Raw genomic sequence first — 11744 nt, forward strand, 5'->3', positions numbered from 1 at the left:
GTTTGCTATGTTGGCCGAGGGCGATTGTGACTCAGTTCTAGAGGAAATAAACCTCTTGTTTCAGTGTTTGGCATATTTCGCCCTTTCTAATTTTTTCACGTGACTCTCGAGTCTGCGTTGATGGAAGCGCAACAGAGCTTCCACGAATTGTTTTTCGGAATATTGTTTTAAGGCGCCTATTTCTTTTTGAAACATGTCATCGGGCGTTATATTTGCCCGCGCTTTATACTGGAGTGACTTAGGACAAGTCTTTTGCTCTAAATGTTTCTTTAATTTGAGGACTGATTCCTCAGTTTTTCTTTTCTTGAATTCAATAGCACTAGTTATTTCCTCTCCTTTCCTTTTTGGTGTTTGCCGTAAGTTGGTAACTTTTGGCGGGCTTTTCCTTGAAGGATTTCTCCTTTCGTTTCCTTGTGTTGCTGTTGCAGCAAGTTTAGTCTTATGTCGTGGCTATAGCTGTGATGTTGGAGGGCTAGTAATTAAATAATAGAGTAATTAAATAAATAAATAAATGAAAAGAATAAATTCAATTTCCACAACTGATTATGAATATGATGATGATTTTGTCAAAGAATTAGTATCAGCTTTGTCAAATAATCCTGATATAAAAAATATTTCTGTTAAATGCAATACTAAAAACAACATGGTAATACTAAATACTTTACTTCAGAAGAAAAAAAAACAAGCAATAAAACAATCAAAAACAAAATATATGTTAAACAAAGAATGGTTTCGTAATACATGTAATAACAATTAAAATTATAAATTGTCAGGTAAATGGATGTATTTGAAAAGCAAAAAACCTGCTAAAAATTTGGAAAAACATATAGAATAATTTTTTTTGTACATAAAAGTTTAAATAAAAGTTTAATTTTTTTTAAATTTATTTTAATTCTTTAGTTTTCATAAAATGGTTTAAAGATTATTTTCTTATAGTATATTCTAATAAAATGAATGCTAAATTTCACTCAAAAAATTTATTGAATCAAATAATGAACACAAAAAATTGGAAAGCTTCATGTATTCACTTTTTGAATCATATTTTAAAACTAAATGAAAATCAGGCAAATACTGTTCTTTATAATATAAAAAATACATATATAAAATTTGTTTTTCATAATGATGATAATGAAATAATTAAAATAGATGAAAATCTTAAAGTATTAAAACATATGTTAATAAATCAAGACGGTTTATTTTTCTTTAGCAATGATGAAATAGAAATTGAACCAATAAAAGAAAATAATATTATTAGAATGTAGATGACTGATTCTAAAAACAAAACCAAATCTGAACAAATAAAAAAAGAAAAAGAACCAAAAGAAAAGTTAAAAGTAAAAAATAATAAGATGAACAACAAAAATCAAACTCAAAATAAAACGAATGAAAGCAAATTAAGATAATATGAAGAACTCTTAGAACTCGTTTTAATAGGACAAATTGTTCTGAATAATGATGAAGCTAATGATTTTATGCATAATTTAGATGGTTATACTATAAAATTGCTGAATGATTATAATGATGTTCTTAAAATTGACATTAATAAAAAAAATTATAAACAACTTGTTAAAATTTTAAAAAATGGTATGGATGAAAATGTTGATGCCACAGTTAAAATTACAAAACTAAAAAAAAAGCAAAGATGATAAAAAATCGGTTGTGAAAAAACATTTTGATAATAAAATACAATTTTATAAATAAATTTAATCAAATCAATAGATATAAAGTGCTTATTAATATCAACAAAATTCAAAAACAAAAAATGTTCTGTGAATTGGATAAAATTAAAAAGCAACATGATGGATTTAAAGGGAAAGGACTTCATAAAAAGACTTAACAATTACAAAATCTTAGCAAACAAGAGTTGATAAACATAATTTTTTAAAAAACCAACACCTGCTCTAAAAAACCAACACCTGCTCTAGAACGAAAAAAATTATTCAACCACCATTAGAATTTCAAGATAAACCAATGAAAAAAATGCTCAACGAAAAAATGTAAAAAAAAGATTGAAAATTATGAAGAAAATATTATTTTACCACCAGTGCAATTTCAAGATAAACCAATTCCCACTCCAAGAACTAAAACTGATGTTAAAAAAATGGTACTAAAAAGAAATTATTAAAAAATCAATTTAAAAAAAAGCCACAAACACCCACATATGGTTTTAAAAAAGCAAAAAAAGTTAAAAATTCTGCACCAAAACTAGAAACTATTTTTGAAAATAAACTATTAAATTTAGATCAAATTTTTAAAATTCAAGAAACAAAACAAGCTTTAAAAGGCTATACAAAATCGTTTGAAATAAGCATTATAATTAAAGACCCTTTAATTCAATTACAAACAACAAGAAAACCTATTGGAATTAATATTGAAAAAATTTTAAATGAAATGAAAGGAATACACTTCATTGAAACACTTAATATAACATTTGAAAAGCATGCAGGTAATGAAGAAATAATTAAATCAACTTATTTTAACAGCAAAGCACAAACAATAATTAATAACACACAAATTGAATTAGCTTTAAAATTATCAAAACAGCAAATATTACTTAACATTTCTCAATAGATATCAGAAGGCAGTGGTTGGGTTATTCAATCTATTGATAATTACCTTAACGTTGTTAAATATAAACCTTTAAAAGGCAATTCATATATTAAACTACCGCTAGAACTTCCACACAGTGCAAAAGGATTGATAAACATGAAAAACAACGATAATGAATGCTTCAGATGGTGTCACATAAGACATTTAAATCCACAAAACAAAGATCCTCAAAGAATAAAAAAATCAGACAAAGAATATTTTGAAAAAGTAGATTACAAAAATACTAAATTCCCTGTGACAATCAAACAAATAAACAAAATTGAAAAACGAAACAAAATCTACATCACTGTATTTGCTTATAAAAAAACCAACCATACCCTATTTACATATCAAAAGAAAAGTATGGAGATTTTATTAATAACTGAAGAAACCAAAACACATTATGTACTGATTAAAGACTTCAATAAATTTATGTATAATCAAACCAAACACAAAGAAAGAAAACACTTTTGCATGTGTTGTCTTCAATGCTTCAGCTCTAAACGTGTTTTGAACAATCGCAAAGAAAACTGAATTCAAGCAAATGGTGAACAAGCTATATTAAAATGCCTGAAAAAGGTTCAAAAGTAAAATTCACTAATCTTCATTAACAACTTCCTGTTCCATTTGTTATATGTGCTGATTTTGAAGAAATAACAGAAAAAGTTCAGAGTTGCAAGCCAAATGATACAAAAACATATACAGAATCTTATCAAAAACACAAAGACTGTTCATATGGCTATAAAGTTGTTTGCTGCTATGATAATAAGTTTACAAAACCAATACAAATATACAGAGGACCTAATGCTGTATACAAATTTATGGAAAAAAATACTTGAAGAGGTTAAATATTGTAAGAATGTTATCAAGTACAAATTCAACAAGCCATTAAAAATGACAAAAGAAGACGAGGAAAACTTTAAAAAAGCTGATTCATGCCCCATTTGCAACAAAAAATATATTGATAAAGACATTGCAGTTAAAGACCACTGTCGTACACTGGCAAATACAGAGGACAGCTCATCAAGATTGTAATCTTAATTTTAGACTCACTGGTAAAATACCAGTTATTTTTCACAATCTGAGAGGTTATGATAGTCACTTTATAATGCAACAGATAGGTAAAATTGCTAAAAATCACACTTATGAGTTCAAGTCTTGATAAACTAGTTAGCAATCTACCTGATGAAGCATTAAAATACACAAAAGAAGCATTCAAAAAGAAACAGTTCCAGCTTATGAAACAAAAAGGAGGCTATCCTTATGATTATTCGGATATCTTTTCAAAGTTTGATAAAACTGAATTACCAAACAAAGAAGAATTTTACAGCATATTAAATGATGAGCATATATGATAAGAGGATTATCAGCATGCCAAAAATGTATGGAATACTTTCAACGTAAAATCAATGGGCGAATATCATGACTTGTATCTCAAATCCGAAATCCTTTTGTTAGCTGATGTTTTTGAAAACCTTAGGAAAACATGCTTAGAATTTGACGGTCTTGATTGCTTTAATTATTTTTCATCTCCTGGTTTATCTTGGGATGCTATGTTAAAAATGACTGATATTAAATTAGAGCTTATGACCGACATTGATATGTTCCAATTTATTGAAAAAGGCGTGAGAAGTGGCATTTCATATATTGGAAACAGATATGGAAAAGCAAACAACAAATACATGAAAACATACGAGAAAAACACGCCTTCAAAGTATATCATGTATCTGGATGCTAATAATTTATATGGTTGGGCTATGAGTCAATATCTTCCTACAGGCAATTTCAAATGGTTGACGGAAAAACAAATTGATAAGCTACAATACTCGTCACAAATCGTTGAAACAGACACCGTTTCTCTCGAATTTTCTAGAAAAATCCTGAGATTTCTACTTCACACTGTTTTCCCACCTGAAATGTGCCTTCTCCCTCCCCAATGTTGAGCCACGCGTGTTTTGAAGCACTCAGACCACCGTGATACCCAAATCAACATTGGGGAAGGGGAAACAGACACAAGTGTTTCAAGATTTTTGACGAGTATTGTAGACCTAGCTAAATATAAAGAAGACAATAATAAAGGACTGATTTTAAAAGTTGATCTAGGGTATCCAAAAGAATTACATGATTTCCATAATGATTATCCTCTTGCTCCTGAAAAATTAAAGTTAACAAAGATATGTTATCAGAATATTGCCACAAAATAGCTGATAAATTCAAAGTATCAACTGGTCTTGTTCATAAACTAATTCCAACCCTAAAAAGCAAAGAAAAGCATGGTCTACACTATCGAAACCTCAAGTTATACACTGATCTTGGATTAAAAGTAATTAAAGTTCATAGAGTACTAGAGTTTGCTGAATCTCCATGGCTATAACAGTATATCGATTTTAACACTAATGTTAAAAATGCTTTTCAAAAAGACTTCTTCAAACGTATGAATAACTCAGTTTTCGGAAAAACAATGGAAAATTTACGAAAAAGAGTTGATGTAAGGCTCGTTACGGATGAGAAAAAATGTTAAAATTAACATCAAAACCTACTTATGTTAGTAGCAAGATCTTTAAAGAAAATCTAGTAGCTGTAGATTAGATTAAAGAAACACTAACCCTAAATAGGCCAGCATATGTGATTATGTGTATTTTAGATATAAACAAAACGCTAAAGTACGATTTTCACCGTCATTATAACAACCTAAAGTACAATAATAAAGCAAAATTATTATTCACAGACACAGACTCACTGGCTTATGAAATGCAAACCAATGATGTATATCAAGACTTTTGGAATGGTAAAAATAAATTTGACAACAGTAATTATTCAAAAGATAATAAATTATATATTGATCCCCGGGTTGCCATGTGTGTGTCACGCTCAGATGTCTTTCTAGGAAACCTCTAATTTAAAGGCCCACCTTCAACCGACAGGCTTTTCGACCGTTTGTTTTTCTTATGGAAATTCGCATTTCTTATCGTAGCGATGTAATTGGATGAATCTCGGATTCGGGTGGAATTTTCATATATGAAAATTGTTCCGTGGCACGCAATGCCTGTCGGTTGAAGGTGGGCCTTTAAGGATATGTCCTGGGCATATGGACGCGTTTTTGGAAGCTTCAAGAAAATGGCACTCGCTTCGAAACCTATGATTTTGATTGTGTTTCTTGTGTTCGTACACGATGCAGTGTGTACTCATTTTCGAGGCGGTACATTTACATACAAGCCAGTCTACCCAAGCGACCCTGCAAACACGACGGTACGTTTATTTAGAAAATGCCAGCTTTTCTAACTTAGCCATTTCTGAATCAAGCAACATTCTGTTCAGAGGTTTTTGCGTGCATGATGGTTGTTTATTTAATTGTCTTTACTTCGGTTGAAAACAAAAACAACGTACTTACCAATTTGGAGAACAATGAAATCCCTCTGTTGGCATTGCGAAGCAACCCTGCAGAACACCTTGGCTTCGTCAAGAGCGATGCTAGTTGACGAGCGCGAAAAAAAAGTTGGAAAAACATTTTCCTGAAGCATAAGCAAAAATCGTACATTTCTCTTAAATGCCACATTTTTAAATAGTATCTAGGAGGTTTCTATGCATCTCAAAACATAATTATATCCTAATGGAATCTTCTACCAAAGAGCCCGGACAGCGCCCTCATTGGCAAGTTGATGTTGACTTACTGGCTTGCAATGTTTCCCAATGCTTAAGCTTAAAAGAACCCACGAGCCCAATGAATAGAGGTGCGGAGCAAAGATCACAGACTGGATATGCAGCAATGAAACAGACTTGTTTCGAAATAATCAAGTTTCGCAGTATAATGCGCATCATGGCGCTTGTAAATTTCCAAGAAATCGGCCATCCGAATCTGCTCATATGAAATCGTGCAATAGTAAATGATCTCAGCTTTTTGTTATAACAGCATTACAGACCATTCTCTTGTCAGTTATTCTTTTCTTTTTGTGCGTACCGTTGCTCAAAAACGTCTTGTAACTCGCGAAAAACCCGGAGTTCATAGCTTAAGTATACGATTCACAACTGCAAATAGTTTATGCATCTTAACTCGGTTGATGAAGACAGACAAAGAGACAAGGGTAAAATGGAGTTTATTGCTGAAAAGCTTACCGTTTAGAAGTCCAAATTTCTACAGTGTGGGATTCATCGAGTTTCAGCACGTTTCTTTTAAGATCCGTTTGAAGTCACTAGGACTAGACTGCCGAGCGCTCTTTCCGCCGTCGCAAATATTATCTTATTTGCGGAAAATTGCATAAAAACAGGGCCACCCAACGAGAATATAGTTCAAAACCACTTAAAAATAGCATTGTTAAACGTATTTTAGTATTTAAACGGTAGATATAGGCATATTTTTATCCCCTAAAAATTTTTCATCTGCTCGGATTTCCTAGCTGAGAGTCTAGTTATCCGAAAATTCTAGGGATAAAAACTTACCTTTTCGAAAATTTCAGCCAGAAAAAAGGCTCTCGAAAATTCTAGGTGACCCTTTTAGGGTAAAAAACCCGTTTAAAATGGGCAATTATACCAATATTTAGAAGTTCAAAAATCCTAGGACAGGCAGGCAAGCAAGAAATTTTACAATCAATGTTCCGAAAATCCTAGATCTGAAATCGTCTTCCGAACAGATATTCTCCGAAAATTGACGTCGGCTGGCCCTGATAAAAAAACCTTTCACGTCCTGTAGAGCACTACAGTTCAAGCCCCGCGAATTTCCCTCCTCGACTTGGTCTTGCATTAGGTTAGCCAGTGGGCAATACTCTTTGAGTTTTACTGCAATACAGAACAATTGAAAGATAAACCTCTTTTCCATAACCAGTCGGCATCACTGCGAACTTGTCCCTCTCTTCAAGTATTTTCAAGTAGGCAATTTACTGATTTTTTTCCTGTTCTTTCTTTAGCTGCATTGACAGGCTAGATTTTACAAGAGAGCTCGCAACAAGCTTCCATAACAGTTGCCTCAAACGCCGCCCAAGTTTAATTCAATATTTCCTTGTTATCGTAGGATCATAGGAGGCTTCGGGCGGCTTGTCATCCCATGTCACTTTTGACCAATCAGAATACTGCGTTCGTGGACGAACGCAGAGTATTCAAAAAGGGTGGTTTGCCCGTAGGCTCTCTTTTTTCCGCCCCAATCATCTGGCGGATGACATTAACAAAAGTGCCTGCTCCCAGGCTAGCATTCACCCTATAGAAGGTTGAGCGAATGTAGTTTCCCTTTGGTGAAAAATAGCAAACAAGTTGAAAATAACTTCACTGTCGAATTACCAAAATAACCAAAATACAGGGACATATGATCCATACGTGCTTGCGATTAAGTAAGCGTGACCAATTATAAAGGGATCTAAATACGGCATCGGTATTTCGTAGATTTTCGACACGGTATTCGGTATTTGCCAATTTGTGTTGTGGTATTGCGGTATTGGGTACCTCCCAATGTCCAACTACCATTAGCTACCATTCGTAGATAATTCAAACTTTTTCTGGGAGAAGAGATCGTTGGGATTTCGTTTGGTTGCAAAGTCTTAAGCTCTACATTTTGTTCTATCGCTTTGTAATTATGTGCATAATTATGCTTTTTACATTGGATGTTTTCCAGGTATGTTTTGCCCTGCGGCTTCCTCAACCCACAAAGATAGTGACCGTTTTCCCGAATGCCGTACCGTATTTTGGTGAAATCCCCGATCCCGAAAATACCCTTCGAAACCCTCTTTATTCACTTATTTGCTCTCACCGTAGCGAGGGTCAAGTGAACGGTTGACCAGATGTGTCAAAATTTGACAACAGCAATTATTCAAAAGATAATAAATTATATATTGATCCCCGGGTTGCCATGTGTGTGTCACGCTCAGATGTCTTTCTAGGAAACCTCTAATTTAAAGGCCCACCTTCAACCGACAGGCTTTTCGACCGTTTGTTTTTCTTATGGAAATTCGCATTTCTTATCGTAGCGATGTAATTGGATGAATCTCGGATTCGGGTGGAATTTTCATATATGAAAATTGTTCCGTGGCACGCAATGCCTGTCGGTTGAAGGTGGGCCTTTAAGGATATGTCCTGGGGATATGGACGCGTTTTTGGAAGCTTCAAGAAAATGGCACTCGCTTCGAAACCTATGATTTTGATTGTGTTTCTTGTGTTCGTACACGATGCAGTGTGTACTCATTTTCGAGGCGGTACATTTACATACAAGCCAGTCTACCCAAGCGACCCTGCAAACACGACGGTACGTTTATTTAGAAAATGCCAGCTTTTCTAGCCATTTCTGAATCAAGCAACATTCTGTTCAGAGGTTTTTGCGTGCATGATGGTCGTTTATTTAATTGTCTTTACTTCGGTTGAAAACAAAAACAACGTACTTACCAGTTTTGGAGATCAATGAAATCCTTCTGTTGGAATTGCGAAGCAACCCTGCAGAACACCTTGGCTTCGTCAAGAGCGATGCTAGTTGACGAGCGCCAAAAAAAAAAAAGTTGGAAAAACATTTTCCTGAAGCATAAGCAAAACTCGTACATTTCTCTTAAATGCCACATTCTTAAAAAGAATCTAGGAGGTTTCTAAGCATCTCAAAACATATATCCTAATGGAATCTTCTACCGAAGAGCCCGGACAGCGCCCTCATTAGCAAGTTGATGTTTACTTACTTGCTTGCAGTGTTTCCGAATGGTAAAGCGTGAAACAACCCACGAGCCCATTGAATAGAGGTGCCGAGCAAAGATCAGAGACTGGATATGCAGCAATGAAACAAACTTGTTTCGAAATAATCAAGTTTCGCAGTATAATGCGCATCATGGCGCTTGTAAATTTCCAAGAAATCGGCCATCCGAATCTGCTCATATGAAATCGTGCAATAGTAAATGATCTCAGCTTTTTGTTATAACAGCATTACAGACCATTCTCTTGTCAGTTATTCTTTTCTTTTTGTGCGTGCCGTTGCCCAAAAACGTCTTGTAACTTGCGAAAAGCCCGGAGTTCATAGCTGACGTATACGATTCACAACTGCAAATAGTTTATTCATCTTAACTCGGCTGATGGAGACAGACAAAGTGACAAGGGTAAAATGGAGTTTATTGCTGATAAGCTTACCGTTGAGAAGTCCAAATTTCTACAGTGTGGGATTCATCGAGTTTCAGCATGTATCTTTTAAGATCCGTTTAAAGTCACTAGGTCTACACTGCCGAGCGCTTGCTCCGCCGTTGCAAATATCATATTATTTGCGGAGAATTGCATAAAAACAGGGCCACCCAACGAGAATATAGTTCAAAACCACTTGCAAATAGCATTGTTAAACGTATTTTAGTATTTAAACGGCAGATATAGGCATATTTTTATCTCCTAAAACTTTTTCATCTGTTCGGATTTCCTAGCTGAAAGTTTAGTGATCCGAAAATTATAAGGATAAAAACTTACCGTTTCGAAAATTCCAGCCAGAAAAAAGGCTCTCGAAAATTCTAGGTGACCTTTTAAGGTTAAAAATCCGTTTAAAATGGGCAATTATGCCATTTTTTAGAAGTTCGAAAATCCTAGGACAGGCAGGCAAGCACGAAATTTTACAACAAATGTTCCGAAAATTCTAGATCTCAAATCGTTTTCCGAACAGATATTTTCCGAAAATTGACGTCGGGTGCCCCTGATAAAAAAATTTTTTACGTCCTGTAGAGCACTACAGTTCAAGCCCCGCGAATTTTCCTTCTTGACTTGGTCTTGCATAAGGTTAGTCAGTGGGCAATACCCTTTGATTTTTACTGCAAAACAGAACAATTGAAAGATAAGCCTTTTTTTCATAACCGGTCGGCATCACTGCGAACACATCCCTCTCTTCAAGTTTCTTCAAGTAGGCAATTTACTGATTTTTTTTCCTGGTGTTTCTTTAGCTGCATTGACAGGCTAGATTTCACAAGAGAGCTGGCAAAAAGCTTCCATAATTCAATATTTCCTTGTTATCGTAGGATCATAGGAGGCTTCGGCGGCTTGTCATCCCATGTCACTTTTGACCAATCGGAATACTGCGTTCGTGGACGAACACAGAGTATTCAAAAAGGGCGGCTTGCCAGCAGGCTCGCTTTTTTCCGCCCCAATCTTCTGGCGGATTCCCCGTTCGCACGACATTTACAAAAGTGCCTACTGGCAGGCTAGCATTCACCTACCAGAAGGTTGAACAAATGCAGTTTTTCATTCGTGAAAAATAGCAAACAAGTTGTGAATAACTTCACCGTCGAATGACCAAAATAACCAAAATACAGGGACATATGATCCATACGTGCTTGCGATAAAGTAAGCGTGACCAATTATAAAAGAATTTCGTAGATTTTCGACACGGTATTCGGTATTTGCCAATTTTTGTTGCAGTATTGCGGTATTGGGTACCTCCCAATGTCCCCCTTGTAGTTCAGCACGTGCGAAGAGACCATTAGCTGCCATACGTAGATTATTCAAACTTTTTCTGGGAGGAGAGATCGTTGGGATTTAATTTGGTGGCACAGTCTTGAGCTCTACATTTTGTTCTATCGCTTTGTAATGATGTGCATAAACTATGCTTTTTACATTGGATGTTTTCCCGGTATGTTTTGGCCTGCGGCTTCCTCAACCAAGGCCTCTCGACAAAGATAGTGAGCGTTTTTCCAATTGCCGTACCGTATTTTGGTGAAATCCCCGATCCCGAAAATACCCTTCCAAACCCTCTTTATTCACTTATTTGCTCTCACCGTATCGAGGCTCAAGTGAACGGTTGACTATCCTTGCCAAAATTCGTTATAAGCGAGCCTCGAAGGATTTTGAAAATTTGAATAATTTTCGCTGTTTCTAAGCAATGGATGCTCGCTGGACCTTGAAACTTGGTCAAGGTGAAGAAAATTTATCCTTGTGACCATCGCTGGAGTTTGAGCGTGACTGATGCCGGTGAAGTGTGATTTTATCGGTGAGTTGTGAGGTAAGCTAGAAATTAGTTGCCAGCCTGCCCTTTATTTAGGTACGAGTGACAACCCGGGAATTTGAGAAGTCGCTTATTGAGAGGTTTTGCGGGTAAATATCTTTTTTAGTTTGTTATCGAGATTCCCAGACAAATCCTTACAAATTTTACTCTCCGAGTCTGGGCCGCCTGTGATTGCACTTGCGACTTTCTCAGCTAAGGCCACCCGACACATATTCTCCACAAT

General features: G+C 35.0%; 1 long non-coding RNA gene across 1 annotated transcript; it reads right to left on the reverse strand.

The window, feature by feature from the left end:
- Positions 1-256: 256 nt before the first annotated feature.
- Positions 257-7659, reverse strand: LOC137980231 (uncharacterized). The gene is made up of 4 exons (XR_011118467.1): positions 6703-7659; positions 5981-6101; positions 4711-4740; positions 257-472 (listed from the first exon to the last, which is right to left on the reverse strand). It is a non-coding gene; the product is annotated as an uncharacterized lncRNA (long non-coding RNA).
- Positions 7660-11744: the final 4085 nt, after the last annotated feature.

The sequence above is a fragment of the Montipora foliosa genome, chromosome 12 (genome assembly GCF_036669935.1).
Source record: "Montipora foliosa isolate CH-2021 chromosome 12, ASM3666993v2, whole genome shotgun sequence".
Classification (NCBI taxonomy): domain Eukaryota; kingdom Metazoa; phylum Cnidaria; class Anthozoa; order Scleractinia; family Acroporidae; genus Montipora; species Montipora foliosa.